The sequence below is a fragment of the Nycticebus coucang genome, chromosome 9 (assembly GCF_027406575.1).
Source record: "Nycticebus coucang isolate mNycCou1 chromosome 9, mNycCou1.pri, whole genome shotgun sequence".
Classification (NCBI taxonomy): Eukaryota; Metazoa; Chordata; class Mammalia; order Primates; family Lorisidae; genus Nycticebus; species Nycticebus coucang.
Genome location: NC_069788.1, coordinates 49208772 through 49222452, shown reverse-complemented (window position 1 = coordinate 49222452; position 13681 = coordinate 49208772). Strand labels below are relative to the sequence as shown.

General features: G+C 46.2%; 1 pseudogene; it reads right to left on the bottom strand.

The window, feature by feature from the left end:
- Positions 1 to 632: 632 nt before the first annotated feature.
- On the bottom strand, positions 633 to 1735 carry LOC128594690 (sterol carrier protein 2-like; annotated as a pseudogene).
- Positions 1736 to 13681: the final 11946 nt, after the last annotated feature.

The window sequence follows — 13681 nt, the reverse complement described above, 5'->3', positions numbered from 1 at the left end:
TAAGCCCGTGTTCAGCTACGCATGCCCCCTCCCAAGAAGTGATCGTATTTCTTTTATTTTAATTTGGTAAGAAAATACTGTTTCTGGTGCCATGAAATGCAAATTTTCTTTGAAGTGGAAAATGTGTAAGTTTTTTTTTTTTTATCATTCCAGTGCAGAATTTTAAGCATTATTCGTGAGAGATTAATTAAGGTCATTAAGGGCACAACACTAATTACCAACCAGCTATTGGAACTGTGTCTTCACTAGTTCTCCCAAGGAAACCTCTTAAATTGGATATTCAGCAGAATAATCCCTAAATATACTTTATAAGCATAATAGCTTTTATCTACATAATTTTTTGGATTTTGCTCTTCCTAATTTTATTCTGAAACTCAGTTTTACCCCAAACCTTAATTACCATATTAACTTTGTAATGCACAGTCGTATGCAGCTCCGCAAAGCAGCTGTACACCATCAGGCTCTATCCACCCAGAGTTTAGGAAAAACAGGATCGGTCATACAATTGAAAAACAAATCTGTCTCAGACAATTTGCCAATGTGTAGTTTCAGTCTAAATTCTGACAATGAAATATATGGATATGTAACTATATATTTCATCTTGATTTTCAAACGTAGTCAAAGGGAGTTCTTCACACCTTAGCTTTGCCTGGCTGAAGTTGAAGATTTTGCAGCTTCATAGCCAGACCTACGTTGCCAGTGATTTTCAGTTTGCCTTGAAAGAAGGCTGACTGAGGATTCATTTTACCAGTCAGGAAAGCCAGTAAGTGGGAGTCAGCCATTGTGATCGTGCAGTCAGCCTTCTTACCTGAGTTAGGAAGCTCTGATCCTTTGCCATTCTTCACATCCACCACCCAGGTGGCCTCTTTACCCTCCAGGGCCATCCTTCACCTTGAAGGCTAAAATACCACCAATTTTCTTCAAAAGCTGTTCCCTTCCTCATCAAGCTTCCTCTCAATCTCCTTAAAGACAACATTTGCTTTTTTTTTTTTTTGAGACAGAGCTTCAAGCTGTCGCCCTGGGTAGAGTGCCAGGGCGTCATAGCTTACAGCAACCTCAAACTCATGGGCTTAAGTGATTCTCTTGCCTCAGGCTCCCAAGTAGCTGGGACTACAGGCGCCCACCACAATGCCTGGCTGTTTTTTGGTTGTAATTATCATTGTTGTTTGGCGGCCCCAGGCCGGATTGGAATCCACCAGCTCTGGTGTATGTGGCTAGTTCCCTAACTGCTTGAGCTACAGCCAACATTTGCTTTAAATCCATCACCTGGAGAGCTGGTTGGAGCTACCTCAATTTGATGAGTTCTCAAAGAACTGGTAGCTTTGGGAAAACCAAACCTGTAGTATTACAACCACAGCTCCCTCAAGGCCTAGGTTGTGCTCAAAAGGAGGAAATTAGAACCCAGAAAATGGGCCTGGGGCACAGTGGCTCACACCTGTAATCCCAGCACTCTGAGTGGCCGAGGCAGAAGGATCACTAGAGAGCTCAGGAGTGTGAAGTTGCAGTGAGGTACTATGACACCACTGCACTCTACCTGGGGCAACAGAGCAAGACTCTGTCTCAAAAAGTAAACAAACAAATAAATAAACTCCAGGAAATGGAAACTCTTGTCTCTAGTCAAAGTGGGTCGATGGGGGAGCAAACGTAGACCCCTATCTCCTTTCCCTGACCAGACCCTCTTCCACAGGTTCATGACAGGACCAGGGAGCTTTCCAAAGGGCGTATGCCTGGCCATACCCATACCTAGGTCCAGCAAAGCAGAATCCCTGAACTGGGATCACCAGAGCACACGCCTCTCTTTCTGGCGCCACTTTCCAAGGCATGTTCTGCCTGGACCACACTTTCTCTTTCTCTGTTTTATAATCACACATGACATACAACAGCTGATAATTGGAAAGGCACTCAGTGTTTGGATGATGAGCCAAATGCGAGTAACCAAACCCACAATCCTTCCTTATAGGCTGTTTAACTAAAACGTCTCACTGAAACTGCAGGGAAGGGAAGATTTAGAAGGTTGCTCTCCAATCAGGGAGGTTAATGGGAAGAAATTGTTCATTAAATAGTTATCAATCTAAGCTTTGTAAGATTGGTAATCTCTTTATGAGTTTTCTTAGTACAAATAAAAAATATTTTTAAACATAAAAAACATAAAACTTTTTAAAAACATAGGTTTGCTAAAGATTTTAATCTCCTCTATTCCTAACTTTTCATAAAGTCTTTCCTTTTTTTTTATACACACAGAGTCTCATGTTGTCATCCTTGGTAGAGTGCTGTGCTATCACTGCTCACAGCAACCTCCAGCGCTTGGGCTTAGGCAATTCTCTTGCTTCAGTCTCCAGCGTAGCTGGGACTACAGGTGCCCGCCACAATGCCCGGCTATTTTTTGTTGTAGTTTGGCCGGGGTCAGGTTCGAACCCATCACCCTTGGTATATGGGGCCTGTGCTCTACTCACTGAGACACAGGCACTGACTGCCCAAAGTCTTGAGTTTCTTAATCACAATATTTTCATCCAAGAAGATTTTTGGGAGCATGACCCTTATGGTTAGAATAGGAATATTGTAATGTTATTTTAACAGTCTTCCCTCCCCCCCCCCCCAGGGTAACAAAGAGAGATTTTATTTAGGAAGAACAAAGAGAAAGTTTACAGCCCTTCCAAAGAGTTGGAGGTGGGTCTCTCTCATGAAGGAGAGAAGGTGAGAGAAATGTATTTTAACAGTCTTTACCAACTGCAAAAGTAAAAATTAAATTTTAATTTTCTTTCATTATTAGTGAAGTTGAATAATCATGGTCATTGTTAATCAGTTATTATTTTTCTGTTATGAATTGTCTGTCTGAATTCCTCAAATCATGCAATATAAAATAGAAGTAGCTATTGGGTGCTTTCAACGTGTAAGTTACTCTTCTAAGATATTTCTGTCTAGTCATTCTGTTAATCCTGACCCACCCTTGAGGCAGGTACAGTCATTAGTCTCATGCGATGGAAGAAAACAAAGCATGAAGAGGTTAAATAGCTTCCCAAGGTCATACCCAGAAGGTCGGAGTTCAGAACCTTTGCCAACATTTTTCTTATTTATTTGTCTTTCTTTTTTTTTCTATTAATTAAAAAAAGTTATGGTTAAATATATCAGTCTGCTCCTTTCTTTTGTTGGCTTATTTTCTTCTTTCAGCTAATTCTTAACATCCTTCCCTTTTCAGAGATTAAAAATAGTTGGATTGGGGGGAGCAAGTATTAGATGAAATGAGGATTTACATATACTATATGTATTTTCTCAATTTATCATTTTTCCTGAACAATTGATTGAATATTATTTTCCTAGACCAGGCGTGGTGGCTCACGCCTATAATCCTAGCACTCTGGGTGGCCAAGGCAGGTGGATGGCTTGAGCTCACAAGTTTGAGACCAGCATGAGCAAGAGTGAGTTCAAGCGATCCATCTGCCTCAGCCTTCCAGAATGAGGCAAGAGAATGGCTTGAACCCATGAGTTCGAGGTTGCTGTGAGCTATAACACTATAGAGTGCTATAATGGCACTCTACCAAGGGTGACAAGAGTGAGACTCGGTTTAAAAAAAAAAAAAAAAAATTCCTGGGCAGCGCCTCTGGTTCAGTGAGTAGGGAGCCAGCCCCATATACACTGACAGTGGTGGGTTTAAACCCGGCTCCGGCAAAACTGCAACAACAACAACAACAAAAAAAATAGCCGGGCATTGTGGTGGGCACCTGTAGTCCCAGCTACTCAGGAGGCTGAGGCAAGAGAATCAGTTAAGCCCAGGAGTTGGAGATTGCTGTGAGCTGTGATGCCACAGCACTCTATCAAGGGCGACAAAGTGAGACTCTATCTCTAAAAAAAAAAATTCCTGTGGCTTGTTTTTTTGGCGTGTTTCTGCTTGGCTTTTATTTCATAATGGCTTGTATTTTAATTAAGCATTATAGGAGGAAACTGAAGTCTCTTTCCAACTGGAGTCTCTTGCTCCGTTCTCCTCACTTCACCTGGCATCATGCCTCTTCTCAGGTGTTGGTGTTCCTGGCTGCCTTTCTCAGAGTTAGTTTTGTGTGTTTTAGAATTTCAGTTTCCAGGTTCATTTCCAGGTTTCTTCTATTTCTGTTCTTTTGTTCCTCACTCCTCCCTGCCCAGTGGCTGTGCAGTTGCCCTTCCCAGGTGCTGGCATCCAGAACAACATCTTATATGGCTGTCAGGACTCCTGCCCTGGAATGACCCTGGGATGACTCAGAGCAGCCTCACGGCTGTGGGAGGCTGAGTTCAGCCCAGGTGTGGTGCCATTTCAGTATCCCAGGGCTTCCCTAGGCCGCAGCTCCCAGGCAAAGCTAGTAGCAACTTATTTCAGCCTTCTTGAGGGTGGAAGGGTGGGGAAGAGGGAAACCCCAGCCCCTCATTTTTGAGCAGTCAGCATAATGCTGGTCCCCCACCTCAGTGGCCAATTAATTCTTTGTCATCACTTGCCAGGACTCATAGTCCTAGCTGCCCTTGACTGCCTTGAGAATCAGAAACCAACAGGCCACAGATTTTGCCCTCTTCATCTTTTTTTTTTGCATTTATATTCCATTGCTGGGAATATCACGGGGACATTTTTCCTTTGTTGAGCATAGCTTTTTAATATTCTCTCATACTGGGCGGCGCCTGTGGCTCAGTGAGTAGGGCGCCGGCCCCATATGCCGAGGGTGGCGGGTTCAAACCCAGCCCCGGCCAAACTGCAACCAAAAAATAGCCGGGCGTTGTGGCGGGCGCCTGTAGTCCCAGCTGCTTGGGAGGCTGAGGCAAGAGAATCGCGTAAGCCCAAGAGTTAGAGGTTGCTGTGAGCCGTGTGACGCCACGGCACTCTACCCAAGGGCAGTACAGTGAGACTCTGTCTCTACAAAAAAAAAAAAAATATTCTCTCATACTGTATCCATGAAGTCTGACAATTCAGCTTGAGAGCATGCCACGGTGTCCTTACATTGGCAGCATGGTACAAACAACTCTGTGAGGTTTCATAGACTTGGTGTGTCAGTGTCTCACAGCTGTGTTCCTGTCATGTGTGGCAGCGACTTCCTGAGTGGTGTTCATTATAGTTATGGCATGTTTTGGTGTGCTGTCACCAGAATGTTGGAGCTTGAATTAGAGCAATGAGAAATAGTTGTAAATTTCTTGTTAAACTTGGCAAGAGTAGAAGTGAAATCAGGGACACGTTAGTCCACGTTTATGGGGATAAGGCCATAAAGAAAATAGCAGTGTACAAATGTATTAAACATCACACTTATAATCTTAGAGGCAGGAGACTCACTTGAACTCAGGAGTTTGAAGTTGCTGTGAGCTAGGCTGACCCCAGAGCACTCTAGACTGGGGCAACAGAGTGAGTGGACTCTATATCAGAAAAACAAAATCAAACAAGAAAAATTTTTTTCTCCAGCTAAGCCAGAGCAAGAAGTCTCTAAAAATAGCTGGGCATTGTGGCAGGTGCCTGTAGTCCCAGCTACTTGGGAGGGTAAGGCAAGATAATTGCTTAAGCCCAAGAGTTTGAGGTTGCTGTGAGGCGTAATGCCATGGCACTCTACCGAGGGTGACAAAGTAAGACTCTGTCCTCCTCCCCGAAAAGTTTATCTGAAGGGAGAGAAAGTGTCACTGATGAAGAGAGGTCAGGGTGGCCAGTAATGAAGAGAACTGAGGAAAAATTGCAAAAATTCATCAAATTTGCATCAAAATCATTGGCTGATTGTGAGAAGCATAGCAGGCCAAGTAAACATCAGTAGAGAAACAGGAAAATCTTAATTGAAAATCTTGGCCAAAAACTCATGGCTCTTGTATCATGACAATGCACCAGCTCACACAGCACTGCCTGAGAGGGAGTTTTTAGCCACTAAACAAAATAACTGCATTGGAACACCCTCCATACCCCCCTGATCTGGTCTGCAGTGAAGTTTTCCTTTACCCGAAGATAAAGGAAATATTGAAAGGAAGACATTTTGATGATATTCAGGGCATCAAGGGCAATATGACAATGGCTTTGATGGTCATTCTAGAAAAAGAATTCCGAAATTGCTTTGAAGGATGGACTAAGTGCTGGTGTTGGTGCATAGCTTCCCAAAGGGAGTTCAAAGGTGACCATAGTAATATTCAGCAATGAGGTAGGTAGCACTTTTTCGAGGATGAATTTGTGAACTTAATCGTCAGACTATGCTGGAAGTCCCTGGGCCATCTCCAGTTCTTTCCTGTGTCTGTCTATTTTTGTACAAGCATTCACTGTACTTGAATTTATATTGCTCTAATAATTTTCTCCAATCATCTTCTAATCACTTTCCCAAGCATGGGAGGCTCTGTAGCAGTTACCTGAAGTTGAGAATTGTGGAAGTGGGGCTCCCACCACCACCCTGCTGAGGATGCACAGAGGATCCCCAGGAGTCCTGGGAGTGGTGGGAGCTGCAAGGGCAGAGAGGTCTCTGCTCAGGAGCTCCACGTGGACATTTCATTAGGATCTCAAGCATTCATTAGGGTGGGTCCAGCTTGACATGATCCCTGAATGGACATCTAGAAGTTTCATATGTGGGCAGGACACGTGGTTCATACTTGTAATCCTAGCACTCTGGGAGGCTAAGGCAGAATTGCTTGAACTCAGGAGTTTGAGACCAGCCTGATCAACAGGAAGACCCCATCTCTACTGAAGATAGAAAAATTAGCCGAGCCTGGTGGCAGACAACTGCAGTCCCAATTACTTGGGAGACTGAGGCAGGAGGATTAATTGAACCAAGGAGTTCGAGGTTGCAGTTAGCTATGATGAAGTCACTGCACTATAGTCAGGGCAACACAGAGAGACTGTCTCAAACAAAAAAAAGAAAAAAGAAAAAAAGAAGTTTCATGTGTGATGGGATCCCCCCAGAAAACCACAGTGCACATGATGACCAGGAAGCACCCAGGACATTGTGCAGCTGTGTTTTTAGAGCTGTGGTGTGAATTGTCAAATTTCCAACAGTTATTTCCAGACACAGGCAGAGCACTTGCATGGCCCCAGCTCGACTCCCTCTTCTGCTATAGCAGGACAGTTCTCAGTGGCACAGGCAATGTACTCTGGACAGAGAATTGAATAGGAAGTGGTGCTCCCTCTGCAACACAAACGGAACAGAACCTTCTGCTGGAATGCCCTCTTGGCGTGAATTCGGTGGCAGGAGAAACAGTGTCTATCCTCACCCAGTGGCCCTGGCTCACTTTTGCCAAGGGTGTGGCCTATGATCAGCCCCAGTGGGAGTGAGGAGCAGATGTGGGCAGTCTTCTCTAGTGCAAGACACACTGGCCGACGGGCATGGCCAGACTGTCTCCAGGGGTGCCTGTACAAGCTGGTCCTCAAAGCCAGTTCTTCCTGGAACTAGGTGTTATTTCAGGACAAAGAATGTCTGGAATCACAACTTGGCTTTGGTGCAAATGAATGTCTTCCAACCCTGCATGAGACAGCAGATATTTTGCTTGGGCTTTGGCTGAATCTGGGGCTTGGTGTTCCACAGTAAACTCAGGCAAGCAATGCCACCAGGGGGAGCCCTGTCCGCATCTTTGATGTGTGTGTCTCAGCCATAGAGAGAGAGAGAGAGAGCGCGCGCGTGCGAGCGTGCACGCGCGCACATGGGTGTGTGCGTGTGTGCATGCGTGCACATGTAACTTAATACTTGTATGATTACAGTACAGAATCGTGACTTAACTTTCCCAATTGATGTATTCCATTTAATCTACTGCCATGGTTCAGGTTCCATCATGCTTCAGATACATAATAGTTATGAATGTAGTTATGCAGTGCTGCAGCAACATAGGACAGTGTGGGGTTAGAGAGAAACTAGAGTTATAATATGCCTCTTTTCCTCCTCAAATGCCATGGAATCCACCTCATCTGGAACCAAGGTCATGAGATTGTTCTGGAGTTTTAGAGATCCAGGCAGTGGGAAGAGAGGGAAATGGGAGGTGGACTGAGTGTGCTGGGTGTCTAGATTAACTGTACTGCCCTCTTGAAGGCATGGGCTATGGGTGATGTGGTTTGAAGATTGCTCAGGGAAGACATTGTGTGGGTGAGTGTGCCACATCTAAGAAAGAGAGAGTGCTGGTGCAGCTGTAGTGGGATTGGGGGGAGGCAGAAGGACAGACAGGGTCAAGGGGCTGGTCCAATGTGAACCCTAGAAACAGCACCACTCATCACCATCCCCTACCTGGGTGAAAATGCTGGAGGTAGTTCAGGTGTGGCTTAAGCCTATAATCCTAGCACTCTGGGAGGCTGAGGCAGGAAGATTGCTTGGGCTCAGGAATTCCAGACCAGCATGAGCAAGGGTGAGACTCTGACTGTACTAAAAATAGAAAAAATTAGCTGGTTGTAGTGGTAGACGCCTGTAGTCTCAGCTACTTGGGAGGCTGAGGCAGGAGGATCACTTGAATCCAGGAGTTTGAGGTTGCTGTGAGCTATGATGATGCCACTGCACTCTGCCTGGGCTAACAGAAAGACTCCGTCTCAAAAGCAAATCAAACCAAACTAAACCAAAAATGTTGGAGGTGACGGTGTGAAAAGAAATCGGGTAAGTCTGAGGGAGTTTCAGAGTTATGGGGATTTGTTATTCTCTGGTGCAGGCTGAGAAAATGCCAAGTTCTTCTAGAAAACACCATGTTCAACATAGTGCTGCCCATGTTTGGGTAAGAGACAGCAGGAAGGGATCACAGTGGGCGGAGAAGATAAGAGGTTCCAGGAGGTGCTGTGGGAGCGGGGCCTGCTGATCCCCCCATGGCTCATCATGGTCAGGATAAAAGGGAACAGAGAGAACCCTCAAACACTGGAGTATTTACCAGAGAGACTATGTTTTAGACAGAAAAGAAATTGTTTGAAAATTAGTAAAGACTGAGATTCATTTAATTAGTGGCTATTATTAATACTTTCACCCAGCATCAGTAGAGATGAGAAGACTAAACAAATAAATAAAGACTATTTTTTTCGTAGTAACTCAGAGTGCAGTGTGCTGGTATTCACCTCCACTATAAAGCCCTCCCTGCCAAGGGGGACCAGCCACCTTCAGCCTGACCTTGATCTCCTCTCTGGGCTACTGGGCTCTGGAAGAGGAAAATGCTAATGACTGGCAGTGCCTGTGGCTCAAGGAGTAGGGCAAGGAGTAGGGCGCTGCCTCCATATGCCAGAGGTGGTGGGTTCAAACCCGGCCGGCCAAAAACTGCAACCAAAAAAAAAAAAAAGAAAAAGAAAATGCTGATGACCGCACTGAGTGCGACTCCACGATGTCAGAATTCTTCATTTTTCTACGTTACCTGCTTTTAGTACTAAGCCACCAAGCAGGCAGGGAATGTAATGGCAATGTTGTGGAGGACTCCCTTCTATCCTCCCCTGTGGGGTCCAGGGACTATCCAGGAGTCTGACCCAGCCTAGAACATCCAGCGCCTGGGCCCTCTGATCTCAGTTCCAGCTAAAATGATCCTGGTCCAGCTCCTAAATGTTTGGGGTGCTGAAGTTTCCCTGCTGAGCTTGAGAGCTGGAGCTTGTGTTTCCCAAGGCCAAGGTTCTTAGGTTGTTGTATACTTGGCCAATGCTGTATAAATTCCTTTAGAAACCCTGAGCCCATTCCCACCTGCTGTGTGTGTGTGTTTGGCTCTGGGTGAGAGCAGGTCTCTCCTCACTACTCGAAGGGCACTCCTGTCTCCAAACCACATCCCTTCCCCAGCATCTGTGAATCTCCCCTTCCACTCCCTTGGGCAGCATTTGCCTCCTCTCCGGTGTGCTCACCTCTCTCCCCAGGCAGAGAACCCAGGTGGTGGGTGGGTTTCCTCTGGATGTGCCAGTTTTTTAGCAAAAGCTTCTGGAGCACAGATACACAAAGGCTTCTTGGGTTGGGCTAGGAACAATGACAAAACAAGAACAAAACCACACTTTAATATCTCAAGAGTGTATCCAGCCATACTAATGTAAGGGCCCCCGCTTCTGAGGAAGGACCACTGGGCTGAGGAGACCTTTGCCCTCTTGGGGAAACAGAGATATGGAGCTCAAGAGAAATGGATGACACAGACTCAGACATCAGTGGGCTGGGACCGGATGCATCTCTGGGCTCTGGGTTTGTTAGAGTATGAAAAGCCCTCATCAGGAACTAGTGAAGGGCATCGCTAACCATCAGCGTCAAATGCCTAAGGGAGGTGGAAGAAGTGGCTTGGTCCCAATCCTTTTGGTTGTTATTGTGGAGGAGTAATATTTTGAAATATTCTCTGATTTTTTTTCTGTCAGTATCCCCCCTTCCTCTCTCCTCCTGCCCATTCCATTCAGCAGTGAGGGAAGGGTTAACAGAGCAGAGTAGCAGCTTCTGCCTCCAGTTTCAAATGTGGGACTGTGAAAGGATTTATACAGCATTGGCCAAGTATTTAGGAGCAACCTTCCCCCACCCCAACAGAAAGGCATTCCCTTGGGCTGGAGGGCAGAGGGGAGTTGATGACCACGATGTGCACATTTGTGGGTGTTAGAGAAAGGGGGTCTCTGGGCTAAGCCGTGGGGATGTGGCAAGGTGGCAGAAAGTTTTATGGGGTCAAACCAAGCTCTGTCTTGCTGCTTCTTTGAGCCATGGGGGCCTGGAGCCCCTGATCCACATGGGGCTAAGACAGGATTCAGTAAGGGGCAGGAGGGGTCTGGAGGGGCTGGAGGGGCGACGCTGCTCCCCCCAAACTCCCAGTCTGCCAAGGAACACAGCTGCCTGACCTGGGAACCCAAACAGCCTTCAACAGAATAGGGGGGTGGGTAGGGGGTTTGTGGCACACTCATGCAGCAGAATAAGTCTCAGCAATGAGGGTGCATCTTATTTATTTATTTATTTAGACACCCAATCTCACTCTGTCACCTGGGCTAGAGTGCAGTGGCATCAGCCTAGCTCACAGCAACCTCATACTCCTGAACTCAAGTGATTCTCCTGCCTTAGCCTCCTACAGTGTTAGGATTATAGGCGTGAGCCACCGCGCCCAGCCAAGGATGCAGCTGTGTGTGATGACAGGTGAATCTGCAGACATAAAGTCAAGTGAAAGAAGCCACAAAAGAAAACATACTAAATGATTCCTTTTATATAAAGTCCAAGTCCAGGCAAAACTGTAAAAGTCAGGAGAGTGGCTGTCCTTCAGAGGGGGTCATGACTAGAAGGGCCAGGAGGGGGCCCCTGGCATCCTAGGAATGTTCTGATTCTTCATCTAGGCACTGGTTGTACGTGTGGACTGTGAAAGTTCATTAAGCCGTACAGTTACAATTTATGCACTTTTCTGTCTGTGTGTTATATCCATAAAATACATTTTAAAAAAGATTTAAGTGTGAAAAACTGAGGCTGCAGAATGGAGCGAGGGAGGCCAGAATGGCCTTTTATTACCTCAGCGCCTGCGTGTGCTGTGCCCTTAGCCCTGGATCTCGGGTCTTGTCTCATCAAAGGGCGGGGTGGTGCAAAATTTAAATCATGAAGGACTTCCTGCTTTTTCTTTCTTGACATCTTCCTTGCATCAGTTTTCTTTTTGATTGTGTTTTCTATGGCTTTCTGAATTGATCATATGTGTTTTTCAGCCCCTGAAAAAACTGAAATGGATTAATGATGTGATTCTTGTGGTGTGATTAGGTGGTTAATTTTCTGTGTCGACCTGACTGTGCCACAGGGCACCTGGATTAAACTTTATTTCTTCCCCTGTCCCTGAGGGTGTTTCTGGATAAGATTAGCTTTTGAATCTGTGGACTCAGCAAAGCCTACTGGCCTCCCCAACGTGGGTGGGCACCATCTAACCCACTGAGCACCTGAATAGAACACAAAGGCAGGGGAGGGAGGAATGTAGCCATTTTTCTTCCTGCCTGCCTGCTTGAACTGGAACATCGGTCTTCTCCTGCCCTTGGACTGAGATTTACACTATTAGCTCCCCTGGTTCTTAGGTCTTTGGGCTTGGGCTAGAGTTACACCACTGGCTTTCCTGGGTCTCTAGCTTGCAGATGGCAGATTGAGGACTTTGCAGCCTCCATAATTGTGTGAGCCAATTCCTCGTTTCTATCATCTATGTATTTTTTTAATTTGGCTCTGTTTATCTGGAGAACCCTAATAACACAGGTAGGTTTGTGTATTGAGGGCCCTCAATTTGCTGTCTCCTTCATAAAATACTACTATCAGCATCAGCATTTATAAACCCAGCATGAGGCCTTTAGCTCCTCACATCAGCCAGCCAGATGCTGTTGATCAAGTTCAAGGTCTTCTTGGCATCTCCTCGGATCCATCAAGTTCCATAGAGGCCTCAACTCACCTGGCAATCTCCTGAGGTGAGTTGGAGGGGGACGACTTCCACTCACTGTGGGACGGTAAAGATGGTCACAACTCCTTTGCTACTTCTCCCTTTGGGAGGTGGGAACCCTTGAATCTAGGTGGCTCTGTGGTTGCTTGACCACCAAAAATTGGTGGAAGTGATTTTGAGCCTATTTCCAGCCCAGACTTCAAAAGCATCTTGCAATTCCTGTCTCTTGGGGCATTCTCTGAGTGGATGAGTGGCCATGTAAGAAGTTCAAGTTCCCTGAGACTGCCATGCTAGAATGACCATGTGTAGCATGCTGGTCAACCACTAGTGGAACCCAGCTAACCCAGCTGCCCCAACAAAGGTGACAAAAATATGAGGGAATGTGTCTTGGACACTCTAGACCAGCCATTTTCCTGCTAATGTCACTGAATGACGCCAGTCAACATCAAAAAGAGTAGAAGAGCTGCCAAACTGGCAGGTGCAGTCTTGAGATGACAGGAAGTGCTGGGTGTTCTAAGCCACTAGGTTTGGGAAAGGTGTCCCAGGGGGACAGGTAACAGTTTCATCTTTACCTGGACCAGAGCCTTCATGCCCTGGGTGAACAGCTTCGTGGCCCTGCGATAATCCTTTTCCTTCAACGCAACTTTGCCAGATTGTGGGTGTAGTATTTGCCAGTTCTTCATTCCATTAGCATTCCTTTAAGCTCCCATTCCAGGCTTGTGGCAGGATAACTTATTGTGGAATTATTTTTTGTTTTGTTCTTGTTGCTCTATGTAAACACTCCTCACCAAGAAAGTTACTGAGCTTTTTGTTCTCAATTCTGAGCTTCCTTCATGAGCAAGAAGGTGGGTGGCGTTGGTATTGGGATTATGTGCAAACACCTAAACTGGGAGAGGCAGAAGTGGGCTGTGGGCATGTGCTGAGGCAGAGGCTGAACTTCTCTAGGACATACAAATGTGATGCTTTCCCCCTAAGAACAGTGGAGACCCAGGCCCTTCCTTCTGTCTCAAGCACCATCCAGACCAAATGATTGCTGGGAAATGTGCAGTGAAGCTGGGAAGTTTCTTCCAGCTGGGGCACATATGTCAGGACCCCCAGGAAGATTCTACATCACTCATGTGAAGGGCAGAGCTGGGTCTGACCGGAGGACATCACTCTAGGCCTTGACTGCAGCCTCTGAAATCACAGGGAGCAACAGAAACAATGGCCAATTCTATGGACCCCAAATTCATGTGTTGCAGTCTAACCCCCCCAGTGTGATGGTATTGATAGGTGGGGTATTTGGAAGGTAATTAGGTTTAGATGAGGTCATGAGGGTGGAGCCCACAAGTGGGATTAATGCCATTATAAGAAAAGGAAGAGGGCGGTGCCTGTGGCTCAGTGAGTGGGGCACCGGCCCCATATACCTTGGGTGGCAGGTTCGACCCCA